This window comes from Anser anser (genome assembly GCF_964211835.1).
Source record: "Anser anser genome assembly, chromosome: 3".
Lineage (NCBI taxonomy): Eukaryota > Metazoa > Chordata > Aves > Anseriformes > Anatidae > Anser > Anser anser.
Genome location: NC_139722.1, coordinates 74,599,586 through 74,615,388, shown reverse-complemented (window position 1 = coordinate 74,615,388; position 15,803 = coordinate 74,599,586). Strand labels below are relative to the sequence as shown.

Genomic DNA, 15,803 nt, shown 5'->3' with positions numbered 1-15,803 from the left:
ATCTGGGACTGAATCCAGTGCTAGCTTTAGAGGACACAAGTCGTGAGGGATGTGTCATATTAGTAGCTTGCAGCTAATGGGCTGGCACAGCCTGGAAGCTGTGCTGGCTCATTGCCCAGGGCCAGGGAACTGCTCAGGTAACAGCCTCCAATGTCTTGGCCAGCAGACCTTGACGGTTTCTTCATCCAGAGGTAATTAGCTAAGGTTTCCACAGTGTACCCGTTTCATTCATAGGTACGGCCACCCCCCTCCCACCTCAGCTGTTTAACGTCTACCTTGGATCACAAAAATACCTGTGTCAGTGCCTTAGGTTAATGCCAATTGCGAATTTCTAAAGGATAGTGACTGTCTCTCTGCATCTAAGCACTGGAAGAAAACAAGGCAGGTGTGAGAAGAGTGTCTGACTGTCCTTTGGGCAAAAGGATGCCAAATAATCTATTCACAAGGAAAACATCGTAAGAGTGGTGAATGACAGCTTGTCCCACCAGCTTATGTCAAACCCAAATCCAGCAGAAAGGCTGCAACACAGTGTCAAACAGGCATTCATTACAGTCTGACATTAGCAAGCAGGAAGCTCTGATTCCCTAACCAACTCAGGCCGGCAGGAGGTAGTGAAAAACTTACAACAGAAGGGAAAACTTGAGCAATTGCAGGAGATTCTGCTTGCTTTGCCCTAAGAAAAAGAGTAGCTCAGGAAACTAAGAAGAGCAGAGTCCTGAGAGCCTTCTGCAGCTGGCAAGAAAACAATGCTATTTCATGAAGCTGAGGTCAAAGACGTGGCCACACCAGGCTGCATTGTGCAATGGCTGACAGGCAAGGCAGCAGCAGGGCAGGCGAGGTGACAGCATGGTCTCTGGCCTTCTGGATCCCTAACTCACATGGCCAAGTACCATTTATAGCTGACCCGGCAGCTCTGCAGCCACTGCATCTAACACTGACATCAAACATCTGGATCCCACAAGAAACCATAACACCTCTATCATCACAACCCTAGAAAAACAAAATACTTTAAACATGGAAAAGAGGCAGCTGTAAGCATAAACCTCCTTATTCTGAAATATGTTCTTGATATTTAGGTAGTTCCTATCACTTAAGAGACCCAGGTACCTAGATGAGACTATTCAAATGAGAAAAACAGGGAAAATTTACAAATCATAGAAGAGAGGTGGCTTATAGGAGAGAAATGCATAGCCTCTCTTTCCCTGCACAGCTTGACTGGTCAGGATGTAACACTATCTTTATTTCATTAGTTTATCTTTTACCACCTCCAGCTCAAATATTTTGTACGGGTAAGTTGGTTACAATTCTCTTGAAGATACAGTGCTAAAATGTATTGTTAATTTGTTCATTAATGTTTTTAACATAGTGTGACAGCTATTCTTGATGCATTCAGAAACATTAATGTCTTCGTTTTCCCATGTCTCTGTTCTCAAAACAGCTTACAGAACTTGCCTGCATTTTCCATTCCAATCTCAATGAAAACAAACTGTTGCCTTGTACAGAAAATGTTTGTTGGTTCTTCCAGGAGGGAGAACCTGTAATTCACCTATAACAGGAGGTGATTTGCTGCATTTATCTTCTTAGCTGCAAGAAGCATTTGACAATAATGTGGGAAGCTTTTCAAGTTTAACTAGGGTGAAGAAGGCAAGAAAAAGCAGCACGGGTCACAAGCTGCCTCACAAATTATTATGCCCACACTTTTAATGGCTCTACTCGAACAAACATAATATGCCAGGAGTGAAAAAAATGCATTTTCCAAGGTGCTCAAAACTGATAAAATCATCCAAAAATTTGACAAGAATTTCTTACATATTCTCCTTGAGACTTTCTGTCCCCACTTCTCTCTTTCCATTTTTTCCACAGCTTCTGACTTGCCTACAGAGGAAAACTGCAAAACCTCTGCATTAAAACCATGATCAACTTTCACTATCTCTTCTTAAGCTGCAGAAGCTAGCTAGGCATGTGAAAGAAGTGAAAACAAACCAAGAATCTGCTGTTGTGATTTGGCTGAGCAAAATATCCCCAAAGTCCAGAACAAACTATGGACAACTTGAAACATCCAAAGGACAATGAGATCTTCAGACTATGAATATTTTGGGGGAATCATTTCTAAGAGGTAGAAAACTGCACGTTACAAATAACAGAAGTTTGCTTATATATATATAAATCAGTTTACTGTCATAGTATTTTTTTCTATTTTTTTTATTAATATTTCTATTTTTTTATTATTATTATTTCTTACCAGGCATGAAACTGACAGATCCTACTTTGCAATTATTATTTAGGAGCTAAATTTTTTGCTGTCAATTGATTTACTGACATTGCCTTCATATATGTTACTGGGGTAAATAAACCAAAACAAATGATTCTTTACTACAGGAACTGAATTTCTTCCTAGCATCTACAGATTTTCTGTTCCTTGAGATTTTGGTGATGACTTCTCATTGCAAACCTAATGCTGACTTTGTGGCTGATATGGATTGGATCAAACGTCATATAGTCAATCAACAGTGCTGTTATCTTTTAGTATTTCTTGCTTGTTTAAGCAGATAAATGAGAACAGACACAAGTCAATACATCAGTGCTTTAGTTAAACAAACAATTAAAAGATAATCTCAGATATCTGGGATGCCCAAATAATAGGCTTGGAAAAAGATGTCGGTCTATGGGGCCAAAATGTCTTAGGAGCTGCAAAGAACATGTCAAATCAATGGGACTTATAGATCAAATTGCTCGGTACTTTGGACAAGAAATAAAGGAATGCATGAATAGCTTAAAAAAAGGTGGAGCCAGTAGTGCTAACCCAAGATTATGGAAAATGTGAATAATGAAGATGAAGTCTGTTTATTTGTCTGCTTTTAAAGAACACACTCTAAATGAGGGGGAAAAAAAAAAAAGCAAGGAAGGTAAAGCTGGAAACTCTCAGCGCGCTGGGAGATGTTGCTGTGGGTGGTGTGCTTTCAAGTGCATTGAATGTTGTACATAAACTGATTGAGACCAGATGTAGTCTGTGCTTTTGATATGGTGTTACTGATTTGTTTTGTATACCAGGTTTAAATTAAATTGTGTTATTTTCCTTGATTTAAAAATATAAGATAGCAGGCCTTCTACATGAGCCACTTCTAGCAGATTCAAAGAATAGTGGTTTTGTGTTAGAACAAGAAAGACATTGGCATACCTTGTTATTCATGCTTAGTTTTTAAGGGTGATTCTATGATTCAAGGCAGTTCCAACATTAATTCTATAAACTCTCACCCTATTTAAAAAAAATAAAATATCTCCTTTTGGAGACTTTTTTCTTTTAATAAGGTTATGAATCTCCCTCAAGCATTGTTTAAGGTACAAGTCTCATAACAACTCAGACAGAGATGGGATTCTTGCTAATGAGTTGATATTGAGCTGACTTTATGAGCTGGCAATGTATCAACTGCTCATCATTAAATCATTCCCAAAATGAACATTAATGAACTTCACCTACTCCAACAATGCAAGGTAGCTTATACTCTTCCTGATTTCCAATTCACTGCAAAGTAACTTGAATTCATACTACTCTGCTGACTTCATTGAATTGCTGCATAACGAGCTGCCATAAAAACAAGGAGGTTTTGCATGCACATATTGGACGTTCTCATACATATTAATTTGGTCACACAATGTATTACAGCTACTCTGGTGAACTTCTGCGTGTAAATGAACAGTCCTAATAAGCTTCTTCGAACTGCCAGTTCCTTGCAGGAATAAAATACTTCTCTTTGCAAATCAAATAAAAATGTGTTTTCGATGCTCAATTTTTGTATTCTGTTAACTTTTTCCACCACAGAAGTGAAAACCAAAGTAAAACAAGTAGTTCAAATAGCCATAGCTTTGCCATTTACTTTTTGTTTCTCTGAGGTATTTAGCTGGGGTTTAAAATATCAAGGCTTCATTACCCCCAGTTTCTGGAGGAGTCTGGTATCAGGTCATACTTGCAGGATTGGGAACTTTATTTGGAAAGAAGCATCTGTGCAGAGGGTTCGTCTTTTTTCACTGAAGAGAGGTCTGTGCAGATTAACACAGCTTGCAGAATCATTATCCAAGTCTCCAAAACTGATTTGAGGTCTCAAATGCACATTTTACTGTGAAAGATTCAGAGGTCAGTCTATTCAAAGAGAAGGTTAGGAAGAGATTTGATCATAACCATGTGCATAGAGAGAAGTACCTCAGTCTGTAACATTAAAATATTGATATACAAGCTGCAGCAGATCAAACTGTATGGCAGCAGCAAGAACCACCTCAGTCTTTGATTCTTGCAAGCTACTGCCCAGGATCAGTTTATGATGGTAAACTGCGACAGTTCAGGAGCCATTCAGCCATCCCTGCTCTGGAGGGCAGCTACCTCTGGGCAGGGGGCGGGTAAGCAGCAAGGGCAACAGTTGCTCCAAGCGGCTCATCTAAGGCTAATGCTAAATGCATATTAACATCTTTGGATAATGCAACATGAAACACAAGGGACCTGAAATTAGAAATATTCAAATGCAACATGAAATTTATGTTTTTGAGAGAGAAGAAATAACTATTTGAACAGTTTCCTGTAGGATACAATAGATTTCTCATTATTTGATGTGTTTAAAACAAAACTGGATGTCTACTAAAGCCTACGCTCAAAGCGAAGCTAGGGACTTTATGCAGACATCACTGGATTGAATTCAATGACTTGTTTTATTTAGGAGGTCACCAGAGGACTTTCTGGCCTCTAAATACAAGAACCTGAGAAGGCCTTGACAGAAGAACTTCGTGAAATTGATACACAAACTATACATTCACTACATTCGGACAAGGGAGAGCCTCAAACCATTGCCTTCCTACAGCAGCGTTTGGTCAGAAGAAGCATTGGGTTGAAAAGTCCTCTATTTGCTGGTGAGAAGTTGTCATAGTCCTTTCCACGAAGTATTTCAGATTTCATAAATCACTGCCTGCTTCTCCTCTCATAGAGGAGACTAAAGAGAAGACTTTAGACTAAAACTAACTTGAACCATCTTTTCTCTCTGCCACATTGAAAGCACCTTTCTTTCTTTGTGTTTCCAATGGGAGAGGAGAAGAACGGGGGTGGGAACATGATGTAGCTGAGATGTGTGCCTGCAGTGGAAGGATTTTGCTCCATGTTACAATTCTGAGAAAATTTCTTGGTCTGCTTTTGTTGTTGTAGTTGTTTTGAATATTTAAAACATGTCAAAGGTACCTTGAGTTTTATGTAAAGGCACTTTTAAAATGTGTGTGTGTGTGTGTGTATGTGTGTGTTTAAAAGAAGACTGTTTCCTTAAAAAAATAATAATGTGGCACAACAGAGATTTAAAAGACACTGTATACTCTTAGAAGAAGCAACAGAGTCAACCAGATGGATTATGGAAAGAGCTAAACATGCATGCATGCCCACAGTTGCACTCACACCTGAATTTGCTTAATAACTGAATATGATTAAGCACACTGTAATGGTCAAATGCAGAAGCTGGTGCACCATTCATATACCTCCATTTCCATTTACTGTGTTTCCTAATTTTAAGATACATAACTCACTTTAGATAGTTTTGCATACAACTGCATAATTAATTATAAACAGCAACAGTGCTGCTGTCCAGGACCCACATACCTAAAAAAAGTTCTCAGATGTGTTTGCACTGCCCATCCACTTAACACAGACATTTGTGGGTAGCTGACTGTTCCCTCTGCATGCTCTTTTTGTCACTACTCTGCACTGGTTTTTGGAATAGTCAGTGTCTCCAGTCCTTACAAAAGAATCCCAGAAAAAATGTCTGGTTAAATTGACCAGCTAACATGGATAATGTAAACAAAGGAAGTGCAGATAACTCTCCTCAAAAGCCTATGATCTAGTTTTTCGTGAAAGGGGGATAGATTCACAAAGCATCCTCTGAGATGCCCTCAACTGTCTATTTTCCAAAATATGCTCTGTAACTCTTCTGAGAATTAAACCTCTAATTTTTTTTAATTTGAGCACCAAAAATTTCCAGTCACCTTTGACAACCTTAGCTTAAAACCACCACAAAAGAAGCAGCCTTGCCAGTTTGAAACAGGAGACATTCTTTTATTTAGCCCTGAGACTAAAAACACACCTAAATGGAAATCAGTACTCCATTTATAAAACGCTCACCTACAGCCAAATTTTATTTAAATTTGCTTTTCATAGAATCTCATAGCACCAGGGGACAGCTAATGACATTCCTCAATACACGAAGCAGTGAGGCACTGCAACAGCCTTTCTGCATCTCCATTCAGACCCTGTCTCACGCTGTTTTAGCGCTGGGTAAAAACGGAGGTGGAAAACGCTGAGGCCTCAGGAGGAACCCAAACATGTTTAACAGGGTTTTCCATGCACTTCTAAATTTGCCCAGCTGCTAACATGTACTGTTATGGCTGTCTGAATGCTGATTTGGGCATGGGCTGTAGCTGAGGAGGTGGGCAAGTCGCAGCACATTGATCCTCAGAGGCCAACACGCCCAGGCAGTATCAGTGTGACAGAAGCAGAAGACAAAGATCTAAACTGGGACACACACAGCTGCACTCACAGCTGCATTGCAGAGTACAGTGGCCTTTGTGGCACTCCAGGGCACTAGCAGCAAAGGGAAGGAAGGCTACAGGACTATCGGCTCCCTTCTTCTCTCCTCACACATTCTTCACATATAGAAAAATACCATAACTCTTCTAGACTTTGTGGCCAAAGCAGCTGTGTTCCTGCATCAACAAAGAGAGGGTTTTGGCTGTGTGGCAGCAATTTCTTCCTAAAGAGGATTGTTTTTCATTATCCACCCAACTGGTTTGTCTTCCTTCCAAAGATGAAATATATGAAAAAATCCTCTCATGAAGAACATTTGCAAAATACCTTGCTTGAAAATAGCTTTGGCTATTTTCCCCTAATTTTCCACCTATGCCAGCAGGTTTAAAAACTAGGCCCTCTTTGTTGGTAGCCAGCTTTACACATCTGAAGCTGCCCTACTTATAATTCAGAATGAAATCAGCAGACATCAGTGTTGCCCAGAGCTTTGAGCTGAAAGTCTCAAACAATGTACTTTTCCTTCAGACTTGGAGCAATCTCAGTTAAGAAAGAGACGAGTGATCCCCTACGTGTGACATGGTCAGGTCCTTGCAAAGATGATCTTCCCCTAGCAGCAGACTGTGCAGTTAGAAGTAAGCTGAAGTACTGCCTGGTCACTAATCACAGAATAACCTAAAAATTGGAAGGTTTAGAAGTAAATGATTCACACAAGAGGCACCTTCTCTGAGAGAAAACCATTACTTGTTTCTCACTTTGTTGGGACATAGTCTTGGATCAATTTTTATATTTATAGACTAAAGTATTAAGTATATCTTTCTTGTCAGCCTGCAGTGGGTCGTTTAAAATAAATTTAACATTTACGGCACCTCAAATTTTGTCTTTACTGCAGTACTTCTTGTTCTCGCTATAGAAGATACTACAAATACCACAGTAAAGCTCAAATACCAGAGGGCACTAAAGCGCTGCTTTTTAACGGCAGTCACTAAACACAGAGCTCATAAAACTGCAGTTATCTTAGTACTAGTGGTACTCAGAAGTGAAAGACAATAAGATATTCATGTTCCAGTGATAAATCTACTGAAGTCGGTGGGATAAGAGATGGAATTAATTCACCCTTTGGACCAAAAAAAAAAAAAAAAAAAAAAGCACGTGGGTCCTGGGTGGGAGTTGGGAGTTCAGGACAGGGTTTTCTAATTAATCAAGGAAACCCAGAGAAGAAGTGGAGGGGCACTGTTCCTGAAGGAATCCCTGTAGGTATTGTTTGGAGTGCTGCAAAAGCTGTTCTCGGCGAACAGTTCATTAACGTTGCCTGTGGAGCTGGAGGAAGGGGTAGGAGATCTGTGAGCAGTTGCTAGGAGAACTGGTAGTCATCAGCCAACTGGCAGAAGTGAAATGGAAGAAGGGAAAAACTTGAGAAGGGGATCTGAATGTCCTTTTAACTGGCAGTGAAGAGCAAAAAGCAGGCAAGAAGTTTCTTCAGAAAGCTGTAAGACTTCAAAGAAAAATGTCCCGAGACAATAACTGTAATACGGCAGTGTTTGCCAGCATAAACCCCAGCTGACCTGGTTTGTCCTCACTTTCACTAACATGTAAAACCATGAAACTGCTTACAACTGATTAATCTCTCCACTGCTGCTCTAGAGAGACAAAGAAATGAAGAGGAACGGAGCTGAACTACCAGCCTCCTTCCTAGGCCTTGGCCGAGCTGACCAAAGAACTACATTAAAAATATGTATAAATCACATTGCAAACAGTGCCAGAGGGAGGTCAGCTCCCATCTTGATGATTTATAAACATGTCTTCCTGAACATCAATCTTGTGTCGGCAGTGACAGTGTCCTAGCTGCCCTTCCATGTTATAAATGATACCCAGTTTGGGAAGGGACTCCATCAACACTCCCCATAATAATTTTTCAAATTAGGCTGTACAAACTAGCAACTAATAATCATAAGATCCTAGGATCATACAGGTTGGAAGGATCATCAGAAGGTTTATGGTCCAAACTCCTATTCAAACCGAGGTCAGCTCTGAGATCAGATGAGGTTGCTCAGGGCTTCCTTCAGCTGGGTTTTGAAAACTTTCAAGGATGGAGGCTGCACAGCTTCTCTGGGCAATCTGTTCCATTGCTTGACTATATGCCGTCTAAACCTTTTATTTCAATTAATGCCTGTTTTCTTTTATCCACCCTGAACGCAACGCTGTAAGGAACCTAGCTCTGACTTGTTGATAACCTCCCTGTAGTTACTGGAAAATTAAAAGTAAAAGTAAAGAGAATGTTTATGTATACAAAGATTTATATGTTAATGTTTAATGTTCAGACAGATAAAAGAGCATGAATTCTAAAACATCATCAAATTTTAGCAAACATAGTCTGGCTACAATTTTCACAAATGCCTTGTTCTTCAACACGTGCCATCAAGAACCAGGTACAAAATGCACTCCCATCTGGCTTGTGATGTGTAATTTGGAACCTGATATAGAACTATTGTTTACAGCAGAAAAGCCTTTGATTTCATGTGTAACACATCTCATTCATATTGGAGTAAACCAGGAGTAGCCTCATTTAAAACTTGCCAAGTCACATGATTTCAGACTAGACTGTCACTAAACCCAAAAGAGCGTTAAAACCACCTTTCCATTAAAAAAAAAAAAAGTAATAATTATAAAATTTTAAAAAAATAGCTTCTTCCTGAAGTTTTTTTGTTTTGTTTTGATTTTTAATCTGGCATCCTCTACCCCTCCTTTATCCATGTTCCTCTAATCAGTCTATATGGTACCACTTTTCTGCTGGCAAAGCAGTAAGGCAGCTGTGGTGCCAATATGCCTGAAGCTTGCCTCAGGCATCTCTCTGCCAGTTTGAAATTTTTACCATCTTCCCAAGTTAGACTATCTTTGCAGAAGTAGTGATCCAAAAATCATAACTTATGGACTAGCACCCTTGACAGAGAGAACTGTTAAAAAGCCTGAAATCCCCAAGTGTTCCCTGCAAGAGGAATATATATATTTGTATAATACATATATAAAAAGGCTTAAATGAAAATTGTTATATGCTTTAGTCATGAATTCACAGTCTCCCAGACAGAAATGGTTTCCATTTGTTATTCTTTTCAAACTAGCTCCCCAACAAATATTTCAAGCAATTTTGCTCTCTAAAATCCACTTTTCATCACTTAGGGAGTCATTTAATGTCACCAGGAGGTTTGCCCAACAAAGGCATGCTAAACCAAACCATAGAGTAGCATTTAATAATCAGACCCAGCTGAACATTTGCAGGACAGACCTGAGTCCAAGAACCATGAAAGGCTTTCAGCCATATAATTTGTGCTATTACAGCAGAGAAATTGAAGAAAACCAAATGGGTGCTGGTGGCACACTGACATCTTGTCAGGGGCACATTAGGCATGGTCAGATTTATCGGAGGGTATTTTTTTATTTTTTTATAGTCACCTTGGTTGATTTTGGTTCTTTGTAAAACAAACTATGGGGCACCCTCATGATTGAGGGGCAGTTTCTGATTGTTCTTATGTCTGTGAGGAAGGAGGGAACAAGGTGACTCATGACTTGACAGGACCAGGAAAAGATAAGTTGACATCTTAAGTTATAAGTTGAAAGAAGGTCACAAATAGCTCCTTTCTCACTCTCCTGGGGGTAGGTGGTGTCTCACATGGAAACCAAGAGCAAGTGGACCACATCTACCCTCCCTAGATATGAGTAAGCAGCACAGAGGATGTACCTTACTAGATGAGCTTCCCTTGTTTGCAAAGAAACCACGAGCATGTCTCCTGCCTTACAACAATGCCCTGCACCTGCCCCAGGGTGCATCCACCCCTCTTATTGTTCCTGCTGTTACCTCTCTGCTGGTTTGGGCCTGAGCCTGGAGGCAGCAGGAGGAAGGCTTTCAATCCCTATCCCAATGCCTTTCATTATTCAAGTTTTCCAGCCTTGAAGTTACAGGGGAGATCCCACATGACTGTGCACATAGCTAAAAGCAGTTGTCTCCAGCACTTTCTCAAAGAATACACAAGGTAGAGGAACTAAGTCAAAACTGTCAGATGGTACCTGATTTACAGGGTGCTGGGGGGGAGCATCTGCACAGAATGGCTGCCAAGAGTCTCTTGGAACCAGGGAGAATTTACTGCACTTTTTACATGAAACTTAATCACCCTGATAGACATTTTTGTAGAAGAAGCACATTTAAGCCCAATCAATATGGAAAAGTCTTGAGGAATAAATAAGACATCTCACTAGCTCAAACCACTAATAACACAGAGACTTTTAGGTGTTGGTAGACAAGACCTTCCTCCAGAAATTTACTGTACAACCACCCCAACTATCCAATCTCTTACTCTCCTAAAAGTTTTCACATTGACACAAGAGGACAGAACACATGCCCATACCTAAGACGCATCAAAGCACGCTTCTTGCCTAAAGTAATTTAACCCAATGGTTTAAATCAAAACTCTCTTGTCTGCAAACAGCAGGGTTATCATTTCCTCTCCAATGAGCTAAATACTACTGCAATTACAGGAACCGTTCTTGGCAGCCTCAAGTACTGCCTTGCCTGCCTGGTCTCCCTTTGAACTTGCCCTTTTAAAATCCTTCCTCACACAAAACATGATCTGGGGCAAGGAAGTTCGTGCTGCTCTTCACCTGCCCTGAGAGTCAGCCTCAGCTCAGTCAGAGCACGGGTAGCTGCCACTGAGGTCGTTTTAGCTTGGCCAGTTTGAAAAAAGCTGAAGTTTGTACACTGCACCTTCGGTGCTGTTGACAGTGACCCACTGTGATGAAAGCCAGCTCAGGTAGACTGCTCAGATCACAGTCATCTCCGTGACTGCCATCAAGCAGGCATCCCCAAAGGATGCTGAGGCCTTCCACAGGCATTAAATTTCCTTAATACTCATTTTGGCAGGAAAATACCTTATGTCTAGAGGGTTCCAGTTGAGATATGTGTCCATCATCAAGATAAATCAGGTGTCTTCCAAAGGCCCGTGCAGTAATTTCATTTTCTGTCTTCCCCCATTAAGAGAATCCCTGCAATGGTGGAAAATGGAATTAGGAGAACTAGAGAAATTTTCCTACAAAAATCATGATCACAGCATTACATTGGATCCTTTGTGTGAGACTTTTCCCTGGATGGCTATGTCCTCCTCTTTCTCCACAGGACAGCAGTGAGCACACCACATAAATATACGAGGCAGAAAGAATAAAGTCACGTTGGGCTCATCAGCCACCTGTCCGCACTGCACTAGCCCTTTCTAGTCCTTTTGTATCACTTCCTGATCTGCAATATTTATCTTATTCCTTTTTCCGCCTTTAATAAAATTGTTTTATTTGCACTTTTCATCATCTATAAGCAATTCAAGAACTATTCAGTGTTCCTGGCACCCAGAATAACAGAAAAGTCAGTAGCCTTGGCATATAAGAATAGATATATAGTGTCTGAAGGGAATAAAACACAGATCCACATACAAAACTAGGAAATAAATTTCCTATCAGGGAGAATTTATTCCCACTTTTAATCGGGGTATACTAAATTATACAAGCTCCGAGTGCCCAGCAAGTGATAAAGTGATTAGTCCATCCTCTGCTACACCTCCGCATTTAGTCCCTGTGGAACATAATTAATGGGCAGTTTACACTTCTCTCACAAAACATTAATAAACACCATAAACAAAATCTAACACAACGCTGCCCAGCACCACCTCACTTGGGCACCTCCCAGGATTCAATATTTTGCTGCAAACCACCACAATTTATTCACACTCTCTCCATGCATAAGACAACATTTATACCCAAGCTACTAGGAAATAATTGTTCAGAATTAGAGGCATTGTATCAAATTCTTTAATAACAGACTGTATTTCAGTCATGCCATCATTACCGTTGGCTACAAATATGGTAATTTAAAAAATAATTTTAAAAAATCAATCCATTATGTCAGAGATTATTTGATATATATTTATAAAGTTGTTATTGTTAATCAGCTGCCAGGTAACTGCAGATATTTTTCCCTTAACATTTGCTTCATTACTTTATTAATGAAAAATGGGCTTAACAAGTGCAGTTCCTATTACAGCTCCCCAGGCTTTCTTATTTTTACTTTTCATAATTTTCAAAAATTACAAAACATCACATCTACTTTCCAGTCTCTGCCTCAGATTTCTAGAATCACAGCAGTTATTTTCAACTATTCGAAAGGAGTTTACAAATTCATTGGCTAATTTAAAGTACATTGCAGGAAATCTATTAGGGCATCTTACCATGTAGTGCAGTTTCAAACAGTAATGATTCAGCATTGAACTGTAATAGCCAAAACCCTAAGAATCAAGTGGAGGAAGCATTACATATAATATAGCATATACTTAGATTAAATGTGAAATCTAATTTGTATTAAAGGAAGTATTAGTTACAAAAAAATTAACAATATAATTAACATTATGGAAAAAATAATGTCTTAAAATATAGTGCTGCAACAGTAAACATAAGTTTATTCTTTCAGGTTTAGCCTTCCATTTCATTACTGTCTCACGACGATTTCTCAGTCCTAAATTTGTATTACAAATCAAAATTCAGGTCTGCAGGCAGTCTCTTTGGGTTTACTTTGAGTTGTGTTTTTTTAAAGGAAAGTTGGATTTTTTTTCTTTTTAATATGAGATTAGGGATAACTACGAAGTAAAGTTTACTTTTCTTTCAGCACAGAACAATATGGATGCTGGAATTATTTAGGTTTGTATCTACCCATGAGAACCCAAGAAAATATATATCTTCAACTATAATTGGCAACTTTTGTATAAAAAAAAAGTTTGCTTATTTATTATTCTATCTACTTGGCTACTGTACTCTTTGAATCTTTTTGGATCTTCCATATTTGCCAGAATTTAGGTGACTCACATTCCTATTAACCTTTAATAATCACCATTCTTTCCTCATCAAATAAATCATTTTCTGACTAGGTATGATTGTTAAAGATCCTTCATCTCTCTGTGAGCTTTTCCTTCCTGTTTAGCAATGTGCTTACATCACGCCTTCTGTCTTGAAAAGTACTTATGAAATGGTACTGTGAGGTCCCAGGTTTACAGTCTTTTAATCTCAAACACCCTGTGTTCACAAGGAAAAATCTAATTCCTGGTCCTACCTGGCCTCTGACAATGAAACTATGTCCTTTCCATTTCAATTATTGTGAGAAACAAACTGCATCCCATCAAATAAATGAAGCTTTTGTCTATGCCTGTTCACATGCCCTGTTTTCATTGGACTAGTATAGTACAGGTGCAATTGATTTGAAATTACCAAGCCGCCCTTGTAAGGAGTGTTCAATACCTTAGTGAAGTCTCAGCTGCTGAGGCTTGTAGTGCTCAACACTGAAAAATCTAGCTCGTTAGCTCTTAGCTATACCTGATGCTTAGCTATGTAGGCTCTGCAGGGCTAACAAGAGTAAAAAGCAGTCAAGACTTATTTCTGCCATAAAGTCGAAGATCTGACTGAATGTAGACAAGTAGCAGTCACGCTGAGGAAGAAGTTGCCATTATTACAAAGCCACTCTTCTGCATAGAGCTATGCTATAAAATACGTCTATCCATCTATCAGCCTTTAAGAGCTCCTTGAAATGGATGAGCTTGGGTTTGGCTTACATTTTGTTAAGGAAACAAGCGGCAAATGTTTAAATAATACCTTTGCACATGAAACAGATAAGAATTACCAAAAATAACTTAAAAACAACACTCGTTCCGGTTCTCCCAAACACAAAACCACGTAATTTGTTACGAAATTCAGCCTATGTATTAAGCAGCTTGAAACAGGACTGTTTTTTTGTCTACTTTAACTATTATGCTGCAGCTATTCACAGCAACTGAAAAGGCCACTTAGAGGAACCAGATCTAAAAATACACAGTGATCACTTTTTAGTCACAGCCATACTTGATCTGCCGTGATTCTGCAAATGGCTTCGTGACCCCATCGCTCACGGCAAGGAGGAGGCAACTCCTCCGGCAGAGCGTGCGTTTCCCTTGCAGAGGCCGGCGGGCACACAGGAACTGCCTCTCATTGTTCTGCGCTGATGCCTCTTCCAGTCTTCCCTTCCGCAGAGGAAAAGCCACGGAGGGAAGTCCGTAGGAGACAATTTTCAATACGAACCGGTTGAAAGCTCCAGCGGTTTAGCACAGTAAATATTTTTTTCTCCCGCTTTCCTTAGTGGCAGAAATCAATACAGTTGACTAATAGCAAGTCTCTCTTTCTCCCAAATGTTCCGCCATAGGAATTTCAGGGAACTGAGGCAACCCTCAGGTCGCCACTTCTTTGCATTTCTTCTTTTTTATTTATCTTTACAAGAACTGAAGGCAGTTCATGTCACTGTTCTTGTTTTTATAAGGGATTGGCAACCTCCCCTCTTCTGCCTGCATGCCTTGGAAAAAAATGTAATCTGAAGTCATCGTAAGACCATTAGCAAATGTTTGTGTATTAGAAGAGCAACTCTCAAAAGAAATGCAGATGTGCACGTACAAAAATAAGAGGCTTGAAAGGCCACAAGTTCCCACAAAGCTGTTCAAAGTAACTGAAAAAGGGCAAGTCTCAAAACATACAGGTATTGACTTTTGGATCCTTCTCCTCATAAAAGTTGCAGACCAAATACAAAGTTCTGTTTTTCTTAGAAAAGAGCTTTTATATATATATATTTTTTTTTTCTAAACAGGCAGAGAGCCCGGCTTTAGCTGCTTGCTTTCTGAAATCCCTGTCGGTGTATGAAATGTAGGTGGTATACATTATCCTTTTTGCTAAAATGAAAATAAAAACTTCCCTGATTGGTGGCTGAAGCTAATGGGAATTGATAAATTACTTTCCATCCCAGTGGACATGAAATCTCTGAAGTTTTAGATTTCAATTGAATGAGAAATTACTTCTGCAACTCAGTCAGCAGGATCGAATATAACTGTGTTTTTTTAATCTTATCAGAGTGTGACAAAAATCAGAAAATTCATAGCTTTGCGACTGCAATATGTGAAGGCACAAGTTAGAGGCACCCTGTTTAGAGAAGTGTAATTTATGAATGCCACCTCCGCATTTTCAATGCTCGCTTAAAATTTAGGGATTCTTGGGATGCTGAGAGGCAGCTCCTCCGCTCCCATTGACGGCACTGCCTCGAGGGCCAGGAGGGAGCACGCAGAAAGGGTTACTCCTGCCAAGCAAGACCTGCTTTCACACCTCCCCAGCACGCCTTACGCTCAAGGGCAATGTGAGCACTCAGACTCAGCAGTTGGTT

At 39.7% G+C, this 15,803-nt stretch overlaps 1 long non-coding RNA gene across 2 annotated transcripts in view; it reads right to left on the bottom strand.

The window, feature by feature from the left end:
- Positions 1 to 15,803, bottom strand: part of LOC310898103 — a 241,419-nt gene that overhangs the window by 165,473 nt on the left and 60,143 nt on the right. For both annotated transcript variants that reach the window (XR_014582959.1, XR_014582960.1), the window contains one exon: positions 11,465 to 11,578. This is a non-coding gene — a long non-coding RNA (uncharacterized lncRNA). The remainder of the gene's footprint in view (positions 1 to 11,464; positions 11,579 to 15,803) is intronic.